Source organism: Ursus arctos, unplaced genomic scaffold, assembly GCF_023065955.2.
Source record: "Ursus arctos isolate Adak ecotype North America unplaced genomic scaffold, UrsArc2.0 scaffold_1, whole genome shotgun sequence".
NCBI classification, from domain to species: Eukaryota; Metazoa; Chordata; class Mammalia; order Carnivora; family Ursidae; genus Ursus; species Ursus arctos.
The window spans coordinates 108646979-108672864 of NW_026622763.1; the positions used below are offsets into that span (position 1 = coordinate 108646979).

At 45.4% G+C, this 25886-nt stretch overlaps 1 protein-coding gene across 8 annotated transcripts in view; it reads right to left on the reverse strand.

Annotated features, from left to right (window-relative positions):
- Positions 1-25886, reverse strand: part of HDLBP (high density lipoprotein binding protein) — a 69661-nt gene that overhangs the window by 33108 nt on the left and 10667 nt on the right. For 6 of the 8 annotated variants that reach the window (XM_026490930.4, XM_026490913.4, XM_026490924.4 and 3 more), the window contains exon 2: positions 171-235. The gene's annotated coding sequence lies outside the window, so the exon portion shown is untranslated. Of the gene's footprint in view, positions 1-170; positions 236-4560; positions 4664-25886 lie in introns of those variants that run through there. The other 2 variants (XM_026490936.4, XM_026490920.4) reach the window with 1 other exon arrangement.

The following is a 25886-nucleotide window of genomic DNA, read 5'->3' on the forward strand; positions in this document are numbered from 1 at the left end:
AGAGAAAAGGCCTAAAACTAGGTGGAAGCCAGATGACACATCTGAAGGGCACACACGGACACGGCTCAGGTCTCTCTGAGCCACTAGAAACTTAAGAATGAAACATAACGAAAGAAGGTACACGTACAGCCCAGGAACAGGAAACCTTCAGAAAGGACAGTCACACTTACCAGCAAAATGGTCAGTAGCCAGAGAGTCCGTCCTGAGGCCGCCTCTGTCAGCCTGCCAGTTTTTGCTGGTGTGGGACAGGAAGGGAGGGCAAACAAGAAGAAAATCAGAGAGAAGTTACTTATCTGCATTCTATAACCCAGATCGTTTTACCTCCCCACCAGAAGAGGGCAAAACGTTACCTACACTTTGCTTATTAATACTAATATTTAGACAAATTTCTTGGGGGAGAAAAAAGGAGCTCTGCCCCCAGGCTATTAGCTTCAAACAAAATCTATCACAGTAAAATCTAAACCATCCAGAACTTTTAGAGGGCAACTTTTCCCTGAAACTGAGGGAGCGATCCCTTAATGTCGAAACCTTTAAATTTAACCATTCTGAAGTAAAATCCTTAAAAATTGATGGCTGGTTCTCCTGCATGGTTCAGTAATTTCTCCTGTACTCCTCTTAATCTCTCACTGCTGAGCCAGAAGGAAAAAGATTCTGTGATACTGTACTATGGTACACAACAGAATGCGAACCTCGGGGGCTCCTGAGCTCTTGAGGGTGACTGAGAGCTACTGTCTTTATGAGCTCTCTGTGTATTTTGTAGTTACTTTGTTCTCGCTGTTATCCTGTAAAAGTCCTTCGGTCCCTTCTAATCCACTGGGGATTTAGAAACCAGGCCATAAAATAGCAGGGTTGGAAGGACCTTCAAAGGCCGTCTGGGGAGGACCAAGAACTACTCTGTGAAGTAAGAGGGTGTGGGTCATCTTGCCTTGGGGACTTTGGGATAGTGAGGCTTCCAGGTAGGTTACCTGCCACTTCACACAAACACCACACACACTCAGTAAAGTGCAATGAGGTGGACTTTATGATGGGGTAAGGTAGGTGTCCAAGACGGGAGAATCAACAACAGTAACAAGAATACCTACTACCTAACTGAAGAATAACATCCCCAAATTCTTGCCCATGAGACGCATAATTCAGAAGCTAGGAAGACCGTTTGTGGCAACCAGGGGTGTACCACTAGACTCTGGATTTAAAAGGGGCTCATTATCCAGCAGCATTTCAGGACTTAAAAAAAAGTCTCTAATGCAGGGTTTGAATCACATGGGTAAAGTTCCACAAGCCAGAGAGGCTCTGGCCTCTTGGGGGCCCAAATCCCACCAGACACTGCTATGTACCAAGACAAAGGGAGAAAAGCGGAGACAAACTGACCAAGACAACTTTAAGAATCTGCCTCCAACAATTCTAACCCACAAGTTCTAAAGATTAAGGCTTTTCCGTGAAATCAAGGTTTCAGAGTAGCACACCCACACGTGCATTTTGACAAGGTGCAAAAGGTGAGCGCTCCCTGGGATGCCAAGTGTCTGGCCTGTGCACACTTTGCCAGTCTATGCACAAGATGGAGGCGTTCTCCTGTTCACCTGAACACCACTGTTCAACAGTGAATCCAGGACCCAGGTGTCCACCATGCCCTACTCGCTCAGAACTCCTACTTGGGCTGCACCTGCTCTTTTACCTGCTGACCTTGCATCTCAACAGCCTCCCGCTCCAGGTCATGCTATGTCACTTCCTAAAACGCACAGCCATCCGCCCCCTAATAATCTAGCTTCTCCACATGACCGACTACGTTCACACCCTCTTCTGTGGGCTCCCACTGATCAGCCCTCCTGCTTTTCTGGACAGGGCAAATCTTCAGTGCCTGGTGACAGCCACTCAAGTCTGTAAAGTGTGGTCACTGCCCATGTCCCCTCCAGCCACAGTCCTGTCAGAAGCAATTCCCACCCTGCACCTAGTGTCACGTAAGAGAAGACCAATTCCTGAAGGTCTCTTCTGAGATAGCTCACACACCTTTCCAAAGTCAATCCCAGCCAGCTCTTCGATGAAACCCCTTAGTCCAAGCGGATCAAGAAAGGATCACCAACCCCACTGAGCCTCCTACTGTGTCAGAGGGAGAACCTGTCCCAGAGCCTCTAATGCCCCCAAGTGTGCACAAGGCCTTGGGCAGCAGGACAAAGTGGACTTCCAGAAACTCCAGACTTGTTTGACAGGATACACTGGGTCTCTAGTCCCCAGATTTCCAATGGCAGTTTATGCAGCTGGAAATGAATGGATTGCATTAAGCAGCAGAGTTAACACCTGGGGCTCTGATATCATCTAATAAGCCTTCTCTTTTTCTTATAAGCTTCTCAAAACCCTATCTTTTAAGAATCCACTTTAAACACATACTTGATGATGCATATATAAATGCAAACCTCCCTCTACCTGAGGCTCTGGGCTAAGATTTTGTAACAGGCCAATATCAGCCCTCCTAACATGCTCTCAGCATGACGGGCTACCTGCCTCCACTTCAACAAAGCGGTACCTAAGAACTGTCCCCCCACAGCTCTATGCCCACCCAAATCTGCTCCCCACCAGCCCTCACTCTGCCTTCACAGACAACAAGATGACTCCCACTCCACCGAGTCCTTGCACGACCTCACCAGTGATCACTGCTATCTTAAGTTCTTAGGAGACCTTACCCAGGTCCCATTTTCAAGGAATAGAGACCAAACACATGCTATCGCAGTTCCTCACTTACTCCAACAACACTACTCAAATCAGGTTGGAAAGGGACCTCAGGCACCACTCGACTGCAATCTTTGAACACCACCAGACAGGACCTGCGCGGCTTTCTAAGGGAGCCCCGCTTCACCTCTGCGCAGCTGTCAGAGTGCTCTGCCTCATGTAGTGCCAAGATCTACAACTTCTTGCCCCACTTCTGCCACAGAGAACAAGTCCACTCTTTTCTACAAGACTGCTTCAGACATGTGAAGCCTTTCTCCTCCAGTTCTTCCCAAGATTGCTCCAGTCCCTTCCTCATTTTGGTTACTTTCCCTGCAGAAAGCATTCAGATCCACTCGCTCAAAGCAAATCTCAAACTGTTCTCATCGTGGACTTTAAGTCTTATTTCTCAGAGTGTAAATGTCCACGGTGGGGGGGGGGCACATCTCAAAATATAACTGTGCAGCAAATGCAACTAGACGCAAAGGGACTGTCAAGTACCCCTGACTATCATGTGGGAGAGACACAAAGTCACAATGTTTGTGGGCTGCACCTGAAGCTTGGTCGTCACAAACATACAAAAAGAAAATCTCTAAAGAAAGAACTTTCCTTCTCTAGCAGAATTACTGGACTCCCTTGTGACGTTCTGCCACTTACATTTTCAAAAGGAAAGATCTTTGCGAAGAAGTAACAGTACAGAAAGAACCTTATCTCAGCCACCTAATGAGAATCTCCCTGCTTCACATTAATTAGACAGGACTGAATATGGAGAATATTAAAAACCTCCAGTGGAAACCCAGGACTCTTTCCTCTTCTTCCAAAATTAAAACTATTTACTTTTATCCCTACACTAAACCTGCAAAGGAATTTTTTCCCCCAAAGTACTTCTCAAGACCCACAAGCTGAACTTAAGAACAAAAACAAATTTCCCACGGGCTAAAAGTTCACAAAGCCCCCATGCGAGCGAGGCCCCCCCACGAGGGCCAGGTGAGCGGCTCCACTAAGTTCTGGAAGTCGGCACCCATCCCGCAGGAGGAACTTTCGCAGATGCCACCTCAGCAGGCCCTCCCACAGGCCACGCGAGCCCGCGGGCGGGGACAGGCTTAAAGGGGCAGTAACGCGCTGGGCCTCCCCGCCTTTCATCCAAATTCGGTATTTTTCCGTAATGTATTTTTCGTGCGCGAACCCTGGGGTGCATCCAAGTTGCGCTGCAGCCCCCCAGGGCAGCAGGCCCACCCAACCACGCAGGCGGGCAGCAGGTGGAGGTGCGGCCGGGCCTGCACGGGCCCTGCCGCTGTCCCGGCCCCGGCCCTGCCCTTCGGGACCCGCGCTGCACCCCCAGCAACCCCCCCTCAAGTCCGGGCCGGGGGGAGGGGCGCAGGGGGGGAGGGGGCAGCTCGAGGGCCGGACGCCCACGTCACCGGCCGGAGCCCCAGGTCGGCCGCCCCTCCCCCGCGCCGGGCTAGGGGGCTGGGGGGGGGGGCACGGAGAGAGGGGGACCCCGAGGGGCTTCCGCCGCGGGAGGCGCGGGTGTGTGTGTGCAGCGGGGGGGCGCGCGGGCCGGCGCCACGGCTCGGGAAAGTTTCTCACTCTTCCCAAGCCGGCGCCGCGGCCCATGCGCAGTGGTGACACGTAGCCGCCCCCCGGGTCCGGCCGGGCGGCGGAAGGGGAGGGGGCGCTCGGGGACGGGGGGGGGGGCGCCCGGTTGGCGGCGGGGGGGAAAGGGGGGGAGGCGGCCCCGGCCCCTCCCCCGCCCGGCGCTCCACGTCGGCAGCCCGCGCCCCGCCCGCCCCGCGCCCCAACTTCCCCGCGCGCCCCCCGCCCTGCTCGCGCCGGCCCACCACCCCTCCGTCCCGCGCTCACTCGTCGGGGGTCGGCCCGTCCGTCCCGCCGTCCCGCCGCCCGCGCGCCCGTCCGCTCGCCGCCCGCCGCGGAGAAGCCGGGCCGCGCTCCGAGGCCGGCGCCCGGGCCCCCGCGGCTATATAGGGCGGCGGCTCCAATCCCGCCGAGACACGTCAGGCGGCGGCCGCCCCGCCTCGCCCCGCCCCCGCCGCCGCCGCCGCGCCCACGCCCCGCCCCCGCCGCCCCCCGCGGGGTCCCCACTCGCGGCCCCCGCCCCGCCGCGCAGGGGCGAGCAGCCAGGGATCCGGGCCCAACTCTGGAAGAGCTCAGTGGCTTTTAGGGTGAGTGGTGGGGTCGGAGACTTGAGAAATGCATACCCCACACCACCTCCGGAACGCAGCGGGGAGACCCGCACCGGCCGGCCGAGCCCGCTCTGGAAGCCAGGTCACCAAATACCGCCTCCCCACCCAAAAAAGAAACAAGAGACCGCGAAGGACAACACAAAGGAAATTAACTGCTGCCCCCTCCCCATCTACAACTCCCCCACACATAGATGGACGACAGCTCGCTCCAGCCTCACCAAACTCCCTGCGAACAGCCCATGCCCCAGAGTTCGGAGCACAGAGTTTCCTTCCCTCCCGCTCCCGTGTGGCTCAGTTCATCATGTCCCTCACCTCCACAAAATATCCCTATTCCCTGGCTAGCAGTTTGAAGACCCCTCTTCATTAAAAAAAAAAAAAAAAAAAGAGTGCATTATTTCCGCATGGAGGTGAGAATGGGTGTGCCTACTGTGTGCCCAACCCCAGATCCAGCAGGAGAGAAAATCCCTACCCTCAAGGGGCCTCTGCCCTGGAGGGTGAGCATGGCTGATCAGGCTTGCATTCCTTGTACAATAAACCATTGCACTGTTTCATTTTTTGAAATCAAGGGCACAGGTCCAGCGCAGGACTCTGTGCACATTAGTTTGTACCTCTGATGAAGTGTCACTGGCAGAATCCTGCATGCATTATGAGAGTGCAGCACAGATACGTGGGGCCACACAGGGCAAGAGGCAGGGAGGGGCACATCGGGGATTGTGGGTACAGCCAGGTCAGCTTCAACAGGAAGCCCTGAGCCTGGTCAGCACAGCCTGCAGTTCTCAGACAGGTGCTGCTCAGGTTGGGAGGGTGACGGGGAGTTTGAAGTGGCAGAAGGCATGACTACATGTACGTTTTCAGTGGAACACGAAGTATGTGGGGGAGAGGAGGGGGACTTGGGCCACTGCAGTTGTTCAGTTTGAAGAGGACACCAGCTTTCGGTTGTGGTTGGCAATGGTACTTGAACTAGGTGGCCCGACTTGGGAGGTAGCACCAAGAAGATCCTCGTTAACTGGACACAGAGCATGACAATCATTAAGAATGGCAGGGAGGTTCTTGGCTGCCTGCACTGAGACTGGGACACTGAAGGAAGACTAGACTGGAAAGGGGGGAGTGTGATGCAAAAACCTGCCTTGGGAATGTGACATGAGATGCCCACTGCATGGTCAAGTGCTGATGTCAAGTAGGCAACTGTGTGTGCAAGCTGAAGGCCAGGGGAGAAGCCCAGCCCAGCCAGCAGGAACCCCTCATGACATCACTGGGGGGAGAGAAACCATGTGAGGCGGTAAAAAATCCACCCCTTAGAGCTAAGGACATCATTGTCAAAGCAGTGCCCTAAGTTCCTAGGGTGGCACCTCCTTAGACTTGGAAGAACCCCTTTAAGCACCAAGCTCTTCAGCGTCTCTTACTATGTGGTTAGTGTTTGCAGGTAGTCCTTCCATGGGGACTAACCAATCAGCAGCTCAGACAAGTGTGTTTTGTTGTTTTGTTTTTGAAGTCTCAGCACCGTGTGTGTGTGTGGGGGGGGTGGGTGGTAAAGAGGGAGGAAGAGGGAAGGGATTACTGAACAGCTGGCAGGTCAACTGTCAAGTAACTTCTAATGAAGCTTGGAAGTCACCACAGTCAGAGGCTCACACGGTAGCTGGTGCACAGAAGGCTTTAAAAGACGTTAAAAAACATAGTTAACAAGAGGCTGTAAAATCAAATGCTGAACTTGTGCTACAAACTGTCCCAGGATGCTTCATTGCTGATAATTATGAACAGCTTTTCTTCCCAGCAAGCATCAGTGTATTGAAACAAATAGTTTGCAAAGGCAGACTTGAGAGGGCTGGGTCCAGCAACAGTCACACCAGATAATGTGTGAGGACACCCCCTATGGCTACTCAAAAAGTGAACATCAGTCTGTGACATTTGGATTTTCAGCCCTCAAGGGGAGATGGGAGAAGATGTGGGTCTGCTCCAGGTGAAAGGTTAGAACAGCATCCCCCAGCCCCTTAGAGCCGTGACCTTCAAAAGAACTCTCAACAGAAGGTAGGCCAATCGGGGGGAAAAAAAGAAGAAAGAAAACAAACCCACCAGCACAGAGACTTTCCAATCTGTTTTACCAGGTGGTAGGAGCTCGTCCTGAGCACAAGCAGCCATGGACTAACACTCAATAAAGATTTAGGGCTCAAATCCTTACAGTCCCATTTTTCCAAGACCCCTTAGCCCAAATCTAGGAATTAGCAAAACAGAAAGCAACCCCACTCAGCAGAAAATAAACCTCATACCAGGCTACAAATGATATCCAAAAACCTACCCACACTGTAGAGAGGCTGTAAGTCCAAAATTCAAAAAATAAGAAAACTGAAATTGGATTAGTCTTGAGCTTTGGATGACAAAACTGTCAGATTGAGACTGTAAAAAAAAATCCTGAAGTGATAAGAGATAGAAGACATAAAGCTGGCCTTAAGAAAACAATCAAAAGATAGAACAAACACAAAGGGTTAAGAACTAGAGATAAGAGGGGCCCCTGGGTGGCTCAGTCAGTTATGCTCTGACTCTTGGTTTGGGCTCCACGCTCCGCAGGGAGTCTGTTTGACATTCTCTCTCCCTCTCCCTCTGTCCCCCACCCCTCTCGAACATGCTTGCTCTCTCAAATAAATAAAATCTTTAAAAAAAAAAAAAGAACTATAGATAAGAGAATGAGGAAGTCAAACATATGTCTAATAGAAGTTTTGAAAGAAGCAATCGCAAGGAACAGAGAAGCAGTATTAGTAAAACAAAATTCTAGAATGTAACGATACCCCCCCCACACGCAAGAGACAGAACAGGTAGCTAGAGGCATCATTTAAACGAATCCACCCTGAAACACCCTGCAGTGAAACTTCAGAATGCCAAAGACAAGAGTAGCACCTAAAAGCGACTAGAGAAGAGAAAGGTCACCTCCAGAGGAGCACCAGGAGACAGCAGAGGGCCTACCAGAGGACAACCAACTGACACCTGTGAACTATGCTGAAGATGGACCTGTCAACTCAGAACCCTTTCTCTCATTTCAGGACAAGAGTGAAAGAGACACATTCAGACCAAGAGAAGCCATTCCTACTACTGGATGGCTGCTGAGATAACCACTGAAGGACACGCTCCAGCAAGAAGGCGGCGAGAGCCAGAGGGTCCTGCCAGGAGGGTCACTGACAAACAGACCAGCAACCCAGATAAAGTGAAACAAGCACTGAGCTCATACTAATAACAATAAAATCTGGAGGAAATTAAAATACAAAATATAATTAAAATTGTAAGCAGCAACAAAATATAAGGTGAAAGGAAGAAACTGAAGTTGGAATATTTCAGATTATCTGAGAAAAGGTTAGAAATACTAGTTTTAGCCCTTGTTGAATTAATGATACAAATTTAAAGGTAATCTAGTGAAAGCACAATTTTTAACTTTCAAATCACACAAACAAACTCTCATTCAACAGAAGTTACTGGCAATGTTCTAGATCTTGGGTTAGGTGGTAGGTTCAGAAGTATTCACTACAATATACATGATTACTTACCAGTTACGTTACTTTGTATTAGTAATTATTAACTAAGAGAGATGAAAAAAGAAAACAGAATAGGAAGCAGGAGAAGTAAAAGACAAGCAAGGCGAATGAAGCACAAAATATGATGGAAGAAATGAATCCAGACGTGGTAATAATCTCATGTAAATACAAAATCCCGCTAAAGGCTAATTCAGCCACCTAAACCAGTGGACACAGAGGCTGAAAGTAAAGGGAAGGAAGAATAGTCCAGGCAAGTCCTAACCAATGAAAGCTGAGCTAGCCATGTTAATTTCCTGCAAAGTAGTCTGTAGAGTAAGAACTAAGAAGGTCAAGATTAAAAAGTCCAAGTCAATTCTGATTATGTACGTATCTAATAACACAGCTACAAAATATATAAAGTAAGAACAGGAAGGTTACTAGAAGTTGACATATCTAGCGTTAGGGACAAAGACAGACTCAGCTCTTCTGGTAACACAGATTATGAAGATTAAAACTGTACAGAAAATTAAAACAATGTAGCTAATAAACCTACTTTATTGGATTTATGTAATCCTTCACCCAATTATTAGAAATGACACGTCCTTTTTAATAATAGAATTTTTATAAAAATTAGCCAGCAGCTAGGACAAAACAAAAACAAATGGCAAAGAATTAACAGCATCACATTCTCTAAATACAATGCAATCAATTAGGAGTCAACTTAAAATCTTAAGAAGACTGGAAATTTAAAAACTTGCTTCTAAATAACTCATGGGTCAAAGAAGAAATCTGAAAATATTTAGAACTAAACAATAAGCAGTTATATATCCAAACTTGTGGAATCAAGCCAGAGTGTTGTTTGGAGACAAGTTTACAGCCTTAAGTCATCATATTAGTGAAGAGGAAAAAGTAAAAATTTAATCATCCTCTCCTGCAATTAGAACAAAATAAATCAAAAGAAAATTTAAATTAATACAGATAAGAAATTAATGAAATGAGACATACTCGAGAGAATAAATGCACCTGACAGCAGAGTCTTTAAAAAGATCAGTTAGATCTCTGCAAAAAAATGGCCAATGGGGGGAAAAAAATAAGAAAAGGTATGAACATGCAATACTAAGAATTTAAGGGCGTCAAAACTACAGCCACAGCAGAGACTCTGAAAAATCATACAAGAACTCTACTAAGACAAGTATTATCAAAAACCTGAGGGTGCCTGGGTGGCTCAGTCGTTAACTATCTGCCTTTGGCTCAGGTCATGATCCCACAGTCCTGGGATGGAGCCCCAAGTAGGTCTCCCTGTTCAGTGGGGAGTCTGCTTCTCCCTCTACCCCTCCCCCACTGCTTGTGATTTCGCTCTCAAATAAATAAAATCTTAAAAAAAAACCAACTTGAACACACACGTGCATGCACATGCGCACGCACACTCATCTTGAAAACAGAGGAAACAGGCAACTTCAGAAAAACAAGTCACCCAAACGGAGTCTGTTAGAAATGGAGTTTATATAATCAAACCTCCCCAATTTTCAAAGAAATAAATATAAAGATCTCAATAGAGAGACAGGCCCACATGCTTTTGTAAGGAAGCCCTGAAAAATTCTCTTACCAACTCACTCACAAAGTTAGGAGACTTTAGTATTTCCCAGACAAGGATAACAGGAGGAAAGAATGTATGAATTTCATCTAGATACTTAATAATCCAGCAAACTGATCTAGAAAGTCAAAAGAATATATAATGATAATGTCCATTTTATTCCAATAATGCAAGGTGGTGCAATATTAGAAAGAATAAGTAGAGGTGCCTGGGTGGCTCAGTCAGTTAAGGGTCCGACTCTCGATCTCAGCTCAGGTCTTGATTTCAGGGTCGTGAGTTCAAGCCCTGCTTTGGAGCCTACTTAAAAAAGAAAAGAAAAGACAAAGTAATTCACCACAATATTACACCACGGCAAGAACGACCTCATCACCTCACAATACTCAAATAAAGAATCTGATATAACTTGCCCATTCTTTGTAAAAAGGACAAATACAAGGACACTTCCCTAGCTAAATGTTAGGTGCCTACCCGAAGCCCTTATTAGAAGCGTTCACTTTAGGATCACGAAGACCAACAGGGTTGCAATTGAGAGCTTTCTCTATTCGAACCTACACTTGAGATCCTAGCCAGGGCAGGAGGGCAAGAAGAAGAAATGTACGAGAACTAGAAACAACAAATGGCGGCGCTCACAGGCTGTACGACTGTCCAAGTACGAGATCCAGGACGAGCTATGGATACACTATTAGACTCAAAGTTTTCTGGGAACAAAATCAGTACACAAAATCAAACATGTTCCAAAACACCAGCAAACAACATCAGAAGTCAATCTAATAAGAAAACAATAGGATTTATAGACACGGTTCTAAAAACCTTTGTCAAAATACAGAAAAGACCTAAAAATAAATGGAGAAATGCCATGTCCACCTATCTAGGAAGACTTAATTAGAAAGACTGTATTTCTCCCCTAATCAGACTAGAAATTCATGCAAATGTAGCTTAAACCTCAAAAGGGGTGTGCAGGTACGTGTGCATGTGGAATTTCACAACCAGATTTTATGCAATTTTTATTTAGACAATATTTCTACGTACCATCTTTATAATACTGTATCGTGTAACAATATTTCTGCATACAACTTTTAGAACATTTACATCATATTTATTCAACAAATCTTATACAAAAGATCGGAGGCCATGAACAGCCAGCTACAGCTCTGAGGAAAACAAGGCAGGGAGAACGTGCCCTCCCGAATACTCAGATTTCACAGCTACGGTAACTCAGACAGTGGGTACTGGTGCAGGGACAGAGAACAGTGCAGCAGATGGGAGGCAGCCGACACAGACATCCTGACAGACAGCTGTCACTTTTATCAGAGGTGAACTTGTGGACGAACTACGACTGATGCCTCTGCAAAAACTGGTTCTCTAGTTGAGGAAAAAGCACAGGTCCTTCCTTCACACCACTCACAAGGCCTGCTGAGGCTAAAGATGCAAACACCATGAGACAGCAATCCCACTTTCTACATCTTTTTTGAAGATTTTAAGTAAGCTCTACACACAACATGGGGCTCAGACTCACAACCCTGAGGTCAAGAGTCACACACTCCACCGACTGAGCCGGCCAGGTGCCCCAACAATCTCACTTGTAGGTGTCCACTTTTGGAAAAAAGTTTTCCTGTGTGAGTAAAGGGAAATATAGACAAGGACGCTGTCATCACAGCACACTGTCAGCAACAGCCAACAATACCCCGTCAACGGATAAACACGGATAAAAGTGTGTAATTTAGGCTACTTACCTTCTTTGCTTTAGCTAATGACCTGACGGGACTCAGTGGAGTCGTGCTGATGGGGGTCAGGAAGAACACTGGCCCACAGGACACCTCTGACGCTGTGGGGGCCACTCAGGCCTGACCCTTGCTCAGAGGCCCTGTGATCCTGTGAGAGGTTGGCGCTGAGGGATGGGCGTGTTTCGCACGGTTTGCTCTCCCACACCGAGTGTGGTGGTCGGGTCTGGGCAAAGAAGAGTATGTTTTCATCCCTCCTGATAGCTCAAAAATATACTAATAAACTCCTTTTATGATTCAGCTTATTTTTACCTGACTATAAACTGTAGTGGCAGGTTGACCGGGAGCATATTCTAACACTGAACACATCAAAACTAGGTTCCTTCCCTTGGCTCAGAAACGGTATTTATTCCTGTAGGACATCCATCATGGCAGCCCTGCTCCCTACAGTGCAGCCGTCCCAGTCCGGTGGGGAGGGAAGCGAGCGGCCTCAGGCTGCGGTCTCTGTCGAACCGCTCTGTGCCGCACCAGTTCCATTTCTCTTCAGGAAGCACCAGAAAGGGGACCGGAGTGTTCTTCAGTGACCCTGCTATTAGATTTCCTGTCTTTCTCTTCCACCTAAGTGTCAGCTAAGTCATCACAGGCATCCACAGCGAGGACAGACTGTATGCAGAACACCACACCTGTGGTGAGGACCAGGAAGTTTGGAGTCTTGCTCAGATCCTATTTGGGTCACCGTGGCGAGTCATTTAAGCTCTCAACTTTTACAGGTTTCCCATTTGTAAACCCTTGGGGCCTTTGTCAATTGTTAAAAAGATCAAGGAAGATCAACTGCCCTACGGTAGCTAGCCATCTCACTGTATGGGAATATTAACATTTAATTCCACTAAACAAATACATTTAATGTAGTACTCCACTAATTTCACAAATATGTAAATAACCGTTCTATCTTTATACAGATGAGGAAAGAATAGCATTTCAGAGCCTAATTCAAGAACATGGGTCACATAAACACACCTTGTAACTCTTTTTATTAATTTTATTTTTTTTAGAAAGATTATTTATTTTAGAGAAAGAGAGCATGCAAGAGAGCATGTAAGAACGGGGGGGGGGATAGGGGAGGGAGAGAGAGAACCCCAAACTGACTCCCCACTGAGCGCAGAGCCTGATATGGGGCTTGATCTCATGACCCCAGGATCACGACCAGAACAAAAACCAGGAGTAGGATGTTCAACCAACTGAGCTACCCAGGGACCCCCATACCTTGCAACTTTTTAAAAAGCAAACAGGACGATGTTAGGTTCCAAAGGGTAAATTAATGGATTTCCATAGAAATGAAAGGAAAACTGCCCCTTAGCCATGCTGGCCAGCAAATACTGGTGACATGTGGCTGCTGACACTTGAGACATGGCTAGTCCCAACTGACATGTGCTCTGAGTCTGAAATACACACTGGATGTTGAAGACTTCATGTGGAAAACACAAGGAAAAACACTTTGCAGATGACTCTGTATTGATTACATGATGAAGCATGTACAGAGCTAAACAAAATATGTTACTGAACTTAATGTCACTTGTTTCTTTTTACACTTTTAAGATGGATAGTAGAAATTTTTAAATCGTATAGAAAACTCTTACTGAACAATGGTGCTACACAGTTGGTTTTCCAATCCAAAGCAGAAATGGAATCTGACAGGAAGGTTTTTCTACTAATAAACTCTATATCAGTCTTTTTTAAAAAGTCCCAAATCAATTTACTACAAATTTCTTATTTAAAATGAATAAATTTAGATTAGGGGAAGGAATACAAAATGGCTACTGTGTCTGTTGTAAGGGTCTCCTCTGCCACAAACGCCCAGGAGTGTGTGACACAGGGAGCTGTCTCAAAGGCTTCCGGGAAAGACGTGACCAAGTTTAGCGCACAGCATTCCTTCCGAGGACTCCAACAACCCACTAACAACCCGGAAAAAAGGGCGAAAGATACAAACATCTTTTACAAAGATGCAGGAAACATCTGATTTGTACAAAAGAAAATGCACGTTTCAAGTGGGAGGAGATCCTACATTATGCCTCTCAGTTTGGCAAAAATGAAATTTGATGAGCGTCAGAAAAGGTACAGGAAAACCGGTGTGTCTGGAGGAATAACTGATGTGATCTCTTTGGAAAGCAATTTGATGATATATTGTAACTTAAAATACAAATATTCTTTGACTGTAATTTCTACTTCTTGGAACCTCTCCCACATGTGCTCACATAAGTGCAGAGAAACAAACACTGTGGTCCTTTGGCAGGAGCAAAAGATTGGACATTTGTGTTGTTTCTAGCAGGGGGCTGGGTAAACAAATGATGGTGGGACATGAAGTCTCATAATGGACCTGCGAGTGAGCAGGTCTCCCACCACCAGCAAACCAAGAAAGGATGCCACCCCTCCCCTCCACTCGGGGACCGTCTCCAGCACGCCCAGAACTCCAGCTCCCACCTGCGATGGTGCACACTTGCTCCCAAACCTGTTTGTGCCAGTCCTGCTTATTAATGTAACCACATAATTTAAGAATGCAAAATAAGGAAAGAATAGTGAAATGATTCTACAAATAAATTTATCACACTGAAATTCTCAGTAAGGGCAGGTTGCTTTAAAAAAAATTATGTCAGTTAGGTGAAAAATTCTTAAAAACCTCAAGGAATCTGACATTCTAATTGCTCTGTGTCTTAAGTTCTTGATCCACTTAAAAATAAGAAACTGATGCTGAATGCCCTAGATAACACAGTAGGAGTCTGGTTCATGTAAGAAGCGATTATGTAGAATCCAGTCAGCAGACCCTCAGATACAAGTTCTCAGCCCTGGACCTATGATTGGGGAGTGAATGAGCGTCCCTCCCTCAACCATACAGCCTGTGTCCATGTCAACTTACGAGCGAGGGGCAGCTCTGTATTACATCGGTATGTAACCAGCTGTGTTAGAGAGAGAAACACGTTTGTATGTGCATAAAGTATCTGTGATCTGCTACTTGTAGGATATCCAAGCCACTGAGAATAGAGAACAGGGAGCACAGAGCCAGGCACCAGGAAACACCACCATTTGGAGCTGGGTAGAGGAGGGGGGACTGTACCGATGGACTTGAAAAAGCAGCAACTGTATTAAGTTAGGAGGTGAGCACATGTAAAAACAGCATATATTTCTTATACCACTTACCAAAAAAAAGTGTGTTTTAACAGGTTTAGAAATTACAGATAGACATAGGCTAAGTGCTCCTGAGACTCAGCTGCAGGAGAGGGACAGCTCTGTATTGTACGATGCTCCTTACTTTTTCCACGGATACTTCTGTTTGGAGAGGGAAACAAAGAGGTACTATTAAGCAGCATTCCCTACTACAAATCACCAAAAGGCAGGGTCACAAGAATTATTTTCTTTGCTGTTTTATTAGACCATGGTATCAGCAAGAAGTCTGAAGTAAGCCTTCTTTGTTGTTCATTTCCCTGTGAGGGACTGCTGATTACAGAGAAAAGGAGGCCTTATACCAACCCTGTAAAGCCCCTGGGAATGGGAAGGTACCCCAGACTGTCTTTACGTACCTGGAGAACAGTACAGAAGGTGTGAGCTCTGCCTAGCTCCCAGCACGCACAGCTAGGAAAAGTGAGGGACAGGGAGAGACTGCAGAGACACATCTCATCTCAGCATAAAGAAAAATGCCTCTGAGAGTGAGCAAGCCTCAAGGGACTTGCGCCCAACAAACTGGGCCCAGCTGCTCTCACCAGGCACACCTGCATGTGCCAACCACTTGCTTAGACCACTCCTCACGGTCTCCTCTGTATCTAAAATTGTTTTGTTAAACGAGCCAACCACTGCTTCTAGGTGGAAATGGATCCTGTGACCCGTGGGTCATTTGTGCCTCTGAATGCCATGGTAACAGATGTCAGAGCAGCAATACACTGGGGGCCACAGCAAGTCCCACCTCAGCGAAAGGTGGTGTGGAAAAGGACAGAAAGGGCAGGACAAGGACCAAATACCTGTAGAGGACGGCTCTGGCAGTACCTGCCCCCCTCAGTCCTACAGTTAAAAAAAATACTTTTGATCTCCGGACTATAAATCCCATTAAAACTATAAGAAACAAAATAATTCTAAGGGCAACAACTTCTACTTGGAAAATGTTTTTTCTTCCTACAATCTACACAGGAAAGGTCTATGAGCTAGACTGAACTTAGTTTGTACTTATAAAACATTATGCCAGAGATACAAAGTTAGCTCAAGCCATGGGTAGAAATACCTAGGAACTGGTATTTCCATCCTATCCAGATGGAAATGTAATGCTTCTCTATAAAGAAACAAGCATCAGAAAAATCAAGTCTTCAAATTCTTTCCTGTCCAGGGTATTCGGTCCTGGTTGATACTCAAACTGTGTCACATGCTTGGTGACACTGGACATGTCACATCTCTTCCCTTGGCCTGTTTTCTCATTTGTCATATGAGGAGGTGGGACTCCGTTATCTCTTCTAGTACTGTTTTTCTGAGTCTGCTCTAGGGAGTGAACCTCACTTTTAGATTTAAAGAATTGCTGGTATAGCTGTTCCCCCCCCAAAACTAATTCAACATAAAGATGTACTAATACAAGTCCAATGTCCAGACCAAAACAGATACATCTTACTCTATATCCTGGACTCAGAGCAGGCCACCATGCTGCCAGAGCATCTGGGGAGCAGCAATCAAGACATCTCACCTGTCACGACAGAAAGGTGGGCAGAGCAACGACAAAAGGCTGACCCCACTATTAGAAAATCAGCAAGAACCAAAGAGGGATATAGGGCAAAGACGACCTGTTTATGGCTTCACAGGGAGCCCGGCAGGGTCCAGACGAGCATGGCAGTCCCAGACTCAGGAGTACCCACTGAGGCCAACTCCAAGCAGACAACAGACAGCTACTTGGAATGGATTCTACCTACCGTGTGAAGGAAGGATTGATTACACAGAAGGGTAGCAGCAGAAACAGTAAGAAATACAAAGGTAACAAAGTCTGGAAACAACCACAACTTCATTAAGGAGGAGGCAGATAGAACAAATCATGCTATATCCGTGCAATTGAAAGAACATGCAGCACAAAAGGCATGGGAGAGATCTGCACAACTAGTACGTGTGGTCTCCAGGGTATACGGTTAATAACAAAGGCAACAGAGGACAGCAGGTGCAGAGTATGCTACCTTCCCCTAAGAATCAGAAATACAGTGCGTCTGCACACACACACACACACACACACACACACACAACTAGAAGGGAGGGGGAAGGGATGGAAGCCATAACCACCATTCACAGTTTTTCTGGTACCATATAAATCAGAGAAGTACAAACTCTAGAAATAAAATATGTCCTGTTTCTTTATCTGGATGCTGGTTCTATGGATGGGTTCAGTTAGTGATAATGCATTGATCCATATACACTAAGGACTTGCATTGCTCTCAATGTTTATTATACTTCAATAAAAAAATACTTCAATAAAAATATTGAAACAAATCTAACAACGTCACATTGGTGGCATAAACATCAGGGAAAAGGTAACTAAACACAATTTGACAGCATATTCCAAATGAGATGGATATATCCTGATAATGTTAGCATTGTTATTCCAAAAATGTTAAATGGTAACATATAGGTAATCAGGTCATCAAGTTAACATCCTTAAGAATGATGATTTTTGGCATAAGATACACATTGAAGTAAAAATCATGTAAATACTTATTTGAATATTTATTTGAACTGGAAATGTCCATATTCGTGATTATTTCCCAAGTCTGTCTACTATGAGAAACTGAAAATTAATAAAGGGAAACCAGATTAAACTGGAGTGGGGAGGGTAAATGGGGGAGCCACACCACTCAATGTCAATTACAATAAGAACTGTCTATTACAGGGGCGCCTGGGTGGCTCAGTCGTTAAGCGTCTGCCTTCGCTCAGGGCGTGATCCTAGCATCCTGGGATCAAGCCCCACATCAGGCTCCTCCGCTGGGAGCCTGCTTCTTCCTCTTCCATTCCCCCTGCTTGTGTTCCCTCTCTCGCTGGCTGTCTCTATCTCTGTCAAATAAATAAATAAATAAAATCTTAAAAAAAAAGGAATTGTCTATTACAGACCCCAACAGAAGAATCATCAATTACAGGCCCCAACAGAGAAAAGACATACACTGCATCTCCTACAAGAAATCGACCACCCCTGCAACTAAGCCAATAAGGAACTGACATCCTGAATCTTGAACTCCTGCTTCTCTCCAATGGACATTCCTTCAAAACAACCTCTCCCAACATCCTCCTTCTTCTTCAAAAAATAAAGTTCCTCTTCTTTGTTGGACTTGCCTACCATTTTGCCATAGCTTGCATGTCCAGAATTGCAATTCTGTTGCTCTTGAATAAATCCATTTTTGCTGGTAAAATAATTAACTGATTTATTTCTACATTTAACACGACAGTTGCAGTGCCTACATACCACATGGACTGTGGCTTCCAAACACCATTCGCCACTAAAAAGAACCAGGGTTCCTCAGAAAAATGTCTGATCTCAGATGTTGAGCAGAATATGGACAAGGTGGGACACCTTGTTGTGGAAGAAAAGAAGGGTCACAGACTAATGGGGTCATGTCCAAAGAACACAGAAGCCAACTTGGGTAAACAGTATGAGCTTCAAAAAATGGCTTAAATGGGCTGAAACACAATTATATACGTACCCATAAGTTGCTAATACTAGGAGAAAAAAGCCAAAAAAAAATGCATTGTCACTTTGGAAGTTGCTAGTCCCAATGCATTCTTGACAATGATAAAGGAAAGGAGGAGCTTCACTTCAGTGTAATCAGAACTGAGAAGGGAAACCTTACAGGAGAATGCCAACTAATAAATGTAGACATAGAAAATTCTTGGGCACCCACGTGGCTCAGTCAGTCAAGCATCTGACTCTTGGTTTTGGCTCAGGTCATGATCTCACAGTTATGGGATCAAGCCCCACATCAGGCTTTGCACTCAGCGCAGAGTCTGCTTCAGATTCTCGGTCCTCTCCTTCTGCCCCTCCCCAATAGTGCTCTTTAAAAAAAACAAAACACCAGAAAATTCATTTTGCAATTGCCAATTGTACACTAACTCACTGTCCCCAAAGATAATCAGGTCATTATTCCTGGAGCCTGTGGATGTTACAGAGGAATTAAGTTAAGAATACTGAGGTGGGGGGCGCCTGGGTGGCACAGCGGTTAAGCGTCTGCCTTCGGCTCAGGGCGTGATCCCGGCGTTATGGGATCGAGCCCCACGTCAGGCTCTTCCGCTGGGAGCCTGCTTCTTCCTCTCCCACTCCCCCTGCTTGTGTTCCCTCTCCCGCTGGCTGTCTCTATCTCTGTCGAATAAATAAATAAAATCTTAAAAAAAAAAAAAAATACTGAGGTGGGCAGATTATCTTGGATTATACAGGTGGGACCTAAATGTAATCACAAGTATCCTTAAAATTGTGTACTTTAAAGATGGAGGGAGGGGTCAGAAGGAATGCAGGCAGCCTCAAGAAACTGGCAAAGGTAAGAAGGGGATCCTCTCCTAGAGCCTCCAGAAGCAGACCCTGCCGACACCATCACTCACCCCAGTGCGACGGACTTCGGCCAAGTCTGCGAGAACTTATTACGGCAGCAAAAGGGCACTAAGACACCCATGGAATAACGGACACAAGCAAAATGGCTATGAGACCCATTAGGTGACTGGTAGACAGAGAGTTCCGAGAAGGGATGGTCAGCTTGCCGACACCGTGCCCTCTGACCCCTGTTACCATAACAAAATGACAGCCACACATCATGCCTCCTGGAATACTGCAGTACGGTACGTAGCACGATCAGGGATACACTCTTGACACCGCTGCTACACCTCCCACCCCACACAGCCCTGAAAGAACAACAACATGAAACCTGGAACCAATTAAGCATTTAGACACAGCTACCGGTTTATGGGAACGACGAAGATCACAGAAACATGCTACATACCACAGTACAATCAACCCAATCCAGAATGTGGGGAATTACACAGCACCAATGGCCCTGCAGCTTTCATAAATATATTGCGTTAGAAAAAAGAAAAGAAAAAAATTGTTACAGATTTTAAGAGAGACAAAAGAGGGGGCGCCTAGGTAGCTCAGTGGGTTAGCGTCCAACTCCTGATTTCAGTTCAGGTCATGATCTCAGGGTTGTAAGATAGATTGTGCCCCGAGCTGCGAGTTGCTTTGTGGAGTTGGGGGTCACATGGGTCTGGGCGCTCAGCAGAAGAGTCTGCTTAACATTCTTCCTCCGCCTCTTCCTTTGCCCCCCCCCCCCCCCGCCCGCTTGTGCATGCTCTCAGAAGAAGAAGGGGGGGAGCAGGAGGAGAAAGAAAAGCGGCATCAACCAAGTGCAGTGTGGACAGAACTTCTTTGGGTTTTGATTCAAATAAACCTTATATGACCTTTGGAGAAAACTAAACACAGAACAGATATTGGACAATATTAACAACATATAGTTAATTCTGTCAGGTATGGTTTCTTTAAGATCTCCTCCACTAAAGATACATGCTAAAGTATTTACAAGTGACAGGTAATCTAAGATTTGCTTAAAATAAAATACTCAAAACTAAAAAAGTTTGGGGAGGGCAGAGGAAGACAAAACCAAAATGGCAAAATGTGGCAACTGTTAAAGCTGGTTTTTAGGTATGTGAGTCATCAGTATTCTATTTTGGGGTACGTTTGAACATTTTCCTAATAAAAGGCTTTTAAAAAAGGATCAAAGAGAGCTCCTTATCAAAATCTGTAAGGATGCTGCCAAAGCTGCACTGAGAGGGTGAATCAAACTTCTAAGTTTTATTATAAGGAAGAGTGAAGATAAATGAGCTAAAGCATTCAAGTCAAATGGAATGAGAAAATCAAAGAAAGTAGACGTAATAAACAAAAGAATTGGTGAGGGGCACCTGGGTGGCTCAGCTGGTTAATTGTCCTATTCTTGATCTCAGCTCAGGTCTAGATCTCAGGGTCTTGAGTTCAAGCCCCATGTTGGGCTCCATGCTGAGAGTGGAGCTTACTTTAAAAAAATAAAAAATAAAAATAAATTTAAACTAATAATAAGAAACGGTGAGATTGAAAACAAAAACAAAAAAAATAGCTGACTCGATCAATCAAAGCCAAAATCAGTTTCTAAGAAAATTGCAATTAAAGAGCAATTAACACCTTCCAGTCTGACAAAGAAAAGAACACACAGAGAAGACAAGCTCACAATGATACAATAATTATCCTTGCTTGGTTTTGAAATAAGAACTGCTAGGAATGGCAGTAATTGTATCTCTGGTAGCTCCCAAGGAAGTAAGAGCTTCTTTGCCCCATGGGGCCCTCACAAATTATTTTTGTATCTCACTGACATTAATTGGGTTCTAAGCCCATCAGGGGACCAATAACTGTAGTCAAGGGACCAAGGAGAAGGGATATGTCTATTAGCCATAGCCAATCAGGGTCCACCCATGCAGCTGGGCCATTTCATCCAAAACACACAGTTTGTACTGGTGGAAAGGGTGGCCCCCAGAGGCAAATCAAGGCAGTTTGCTTCCCCAAACAATGAGTGGGTGCTACAGAGAAGAGATTCTTCGCGGCAAACCAGGTTACAAACATGGAAAGTTTTGGAGTTTCTTTGTTTGGAGAGAGAGAGAGAATGTAAGTGCATGAGTGGGGCAGGGAGGGGCAGAGGGAGAGGGAGAGAATCTTGAGCAGGCTCCACAATCAGCACAGAGCCCAGTGCAGGCTCCAACTCACAACCCTGAGGTCATGACCTCAGCAGAAATCAAGACATCAAGATGCTTAACTGACTGTGCCATCCAGGCACCCCAAACACGGGAAATTTTAAACAAAACACCAAACCAATAAATCCAGCATTTAATTTATATAGTAAGACATTATGACTAGGTAGGGTCTGTTCTAGGGATGCAGTAAGGATTCAATATTAAGAAATGTATGCCTCTCAAACTTATAGCTCATAGGAGAATAAACATATCTATGACTGATAGAGGGCCCTTTAAAAATACCCAAAAGAGGGGTGCCTGGGTGGCTCAGTTGGTTGGGCATCTGCCTTTAGCTCGGGTCATGATCTCAGGGTCCTGGGATCAAGCCCCAAGTCAGGCTCCCTGCTCGGCGGGGAGACTGCTTCTCCCTCTGCCTCTGTGTTCTCTCTCTCCCTCTCAAATAAATAAAATCTTAAAAAAAAAATACCCAAAAGAATGAGAAAAGTCAATATGCAGTCCTTGCTTCCTATGGAATTTAACATCAGGAACAGAAGAAAATGGCTACATGAAGTATATTCCCAAAAAGTAAAATATATCCTATATAGAGTAAAGCTAAAAGTATCCTTTAAAATAAGTAACAAAATGGCAAGGATGTCCACTATTGCCACAGACTGTCAAACATGCAACTGAAGAGGACATAATTAAGCAAAGACACAAATGCCACTATTTGCAGAAGACCATCTGTCGTAGAAGTCCCTCTATTATAATGAAAAGCTAGGAAAATGGAAGGAAAGTTCAGTACATCAGTATTACAAAACAGACATGGGCAGTAAAGAGACATCACGCAGAGGAGAAAGCTGTATGAAGATAGAGGCAGAGCTCGGCGTGATGTGGCTACAAGCCAAGGAGGGTGGGGGCAGCCACCGAAAACCAGAAGAGGCAAAGATCGGTTTCTCTCCCAGAGCCCGCAGAGGGAGTGTGTGGCCCTGCCAGATTCCTAGCCTCCAGAACTGTGAGGAAATACATTTCTGTTGTTTGAAGGTACATTTATTAGGGCAGGCCTAAGAAACTAATTCAACATTCCAGAAGGGTTTTGTTTTGTTTTTTAATGATAAAATAATTTCCCACATTCACCTAAAAATAAAATCTGCCTAGATTATTTGGCCTATAAAAAAGAGAGTTTGGATTCACCTAAAATTAGCAAAATACACTAACAAAGCAATGTAACTAGACTTGGTACTAAGAGGAGGAAAAAGTATGAACAAAACAGACTGATGAGTATCTAGGAGTGTATCATTTGGTACAAGTGCCCTTTCAAATTAGTAAGGAAGGAGAGCAATAAACAGAAGTGGGCCAATAACAAATTTCCATTCTGGAAAACGTATAAAATTTGATCCCTGCCTCACACCACACTCTAAAATAAATTCCAGCTGGATTAAAGATCTGAAAGTAAAAAATCAAGCCTTGAGGAGCTAGAAGATTGAGGAGAAAAACCTGTGATTTGGGACTACAAAAGCCTCCTGAGGATACAGACTGCAGACACCACGAAGGAAGGTAATGACTCATTTGACCCTGTAAGAGGTTAAGAATTTTATACAAGCGTAGACTAACATAGAAATTAGGATACAAATAAAAATTTTTCTCTGTCTGGCAAACATCTCAGAGTAACTTCTAAAGTGTAAAACTTTAGAAGGCAATTTAAAAACACATCACCAGTAACAGACATACAATCCTGTTCGGCAATCACACGTCAAAGAGGCTACTCTCCAGAAGTAGCTGCAGAAGAATGCAGAAGGCATAGGTCTAACACATAAAAGAAGTCACGGCAGCACTGTCAGAGGCAAACAACTAGAAAGCACACAAGCGTGCATCAGTGAGCAAGCGGCAACTATATCGTGGCGTGTCCCTACCACAGGAGGTGTGCGGTCACAAACAATGAAACAATGGTTCAGGTAATAGCCTGGAGAGGGCACAAAGATAGCGTACAGGACTGGATTTTTAAAAATGGGATGTGGGCTTCCATATTAGAGGATGTCCACATCACTGGTTTTATCAGAGCCCAGGTGAAGTGGGAGGATGTCCACCGGTGGGAACGGTAGAGGCTGAGTGAGATGAAGAGGGCAGAGGACACCGGTAACACACAGGGTTGACTACTCAAACAAGCAAATACTGGGGACACTGGCAGGGACACTGGCATCAAGGCATATCACTATTGGAAAGACAGCTACCAACTTAAAAGGGAGAAATTGGAATGAACACCGAGATACTTGACTGCAATTGGAAGTACTGGAATAAACTCTTGTTTTTCAATAGAGATAAAAACAGACATGATGATTGTGCTATAAACACACACGTGTGTGCATACATGCACCTGTGTGTACATGCATATTATGTACACATACACACATATATACACATTTTCCGTGGCTCTATCCACTGAGAGGGCCTGGGCCAGTTAACACGTCAACAACAAGCTACCTGGTGTCCAGACTCTGCTTCTCTTAGGACCATCTGCCATTAAAGGAACCAGGCCTCTTTCAAGGGACAGGGAAAGTACACAAAAAGCCCAGTGTGTCTTGCTGTACCAAAAAGCAAGACGTTCTAAGTGAATAAGGGGGAATGCATCAGAAGGACATAGGACCCAGCTTTAAGGGGGCTTTCACTGGTCACTATGAACAGTACAATAAACGATGATGCCAGAGGAGGGTGCACCAAATAAAACAGAAAGTGGTGAGCCTATGTTGATACAGGTGTGTGACAAAAACCAAAGTTTGACAGGAACAAACATTTAGTTTCACAAATACCCCCACCACCACCACATACTTTAAATGACACAGACTCTACAGGGGAGAAGTTTGGCAGACACCACCTTAATCTGTGACCAAAGTGAACATCACCAGTGAGGGGACACACTGAACGTGTGTGCCATCTTATGAAACACAGAGAACACCTGGCATTCCTTCTGTGCTGTTCCAGCCAAAGATGCAGAGCCTGAAGCTAATCAAAAGGAAACACCAGACAAACCAACACTGAGAGAAGGTCTACGAAATAAGTTCCTCTAATCATTAAAAGTGCCAAGATGAAGAAAGCCCAGGTAAGATGGACTAACAGCTGCAGTCTGAAGAAGACTACAGAGACGTGCTGATGCAATGTTCCACGAGATTCTGAACTGGATCCTTCTGGTGAAATGTGAATGGGTCTGAAGGTACCAAAGTATTCTCATTAACCTCCGGATTTTGATGGTTGTATTGTGGTTAAGGAGGAGAGTATCTTGTTTGTGGGGAAACACATAAAAATATCCAAGGATGATAAGGTTTCATATGCCCAACTGACTCTCAAATGGTTCAGAAAAGGTGTTTTGTACCATACTTGCAATTCCTCTATAAGTGTAAGATAGTTAAAAACACTAAATCGAGGACAGTAGTACTTTTTAATTTAAATAAATAAATAAATAAATAAATGCCAGGGTGCCTGGGTGGCTCAGTCGGTTTAGCATCTGACTGTTGATTTTGGCTCGGGTCACGATCTTAGGGTCCTGAGATTGAGCCCCACACCTGGCTCCACGCTCACCGTGGAGCCTGTTTAGGATTAAATAAATGCCTATTTTGGAAACAAATGTATCAATATAATATAGGAGAGGGGTGGCAAATGGCACTGATCCTTCAAACTCAAAGTCAAAACATGATTATATGTTTAATCTTTTAGGATCAATGCATATTTCACTCACTTTTTATGTAGCGTAACAAAGTTTTACCTCAATCTTACTGAAGTCTGTTATGATCATGTTCTCAAAGTTCATGAAACTAGATTTTCAAACCATCTGAAGTGTCAAGGAAGCCACTGGCAGCACAACCTCAGACGTGTACAGCTGCTTGTCCCCAACAACAGCAAGGTCAGCGTGGACCCCACACTGGCTGCCCCCTGGAAAAGGCAGATCTGCTGGAGCCCCCCAGTGCTCCTCAGGCTTTTCAGATACCACATCCAAAAGGGAAAAGCACAGAATGCTCCATCTGGACTAGCCAACAGCATTGTGACCCCAATCACAGACTGTTCTCTGAGCAAGACCCAGAGACACTAGCAGACAGGACAAGCCATGTCATGTGAGAGGAATGCCACCCAAGGCGAGGGGAGCAGTATCTAGGCTGGGTGAGGAGCGTGACCATGTCAACTAGCACTGGCTTAAAAGAGCAGAAAGCACCCCCCTCCCCACTTCAGGATGCAGTGAAGACACAAGAAGACAGACAAAAAGTACATTCTGGAATTAAAATATTCTTGTAGGAAGCCTCTTAATGCCTACCAAATCAGTGCTAAATAGGCTAAAATGAAAACAGCCTTCCATAAAGCCATATGCCCAACTGACAGCAGACGCCTAATTATAAGTCAACTGCCGTGAGATCCGATAGAAGAGAAAGACCCACCTGTCACCACTGAGTCC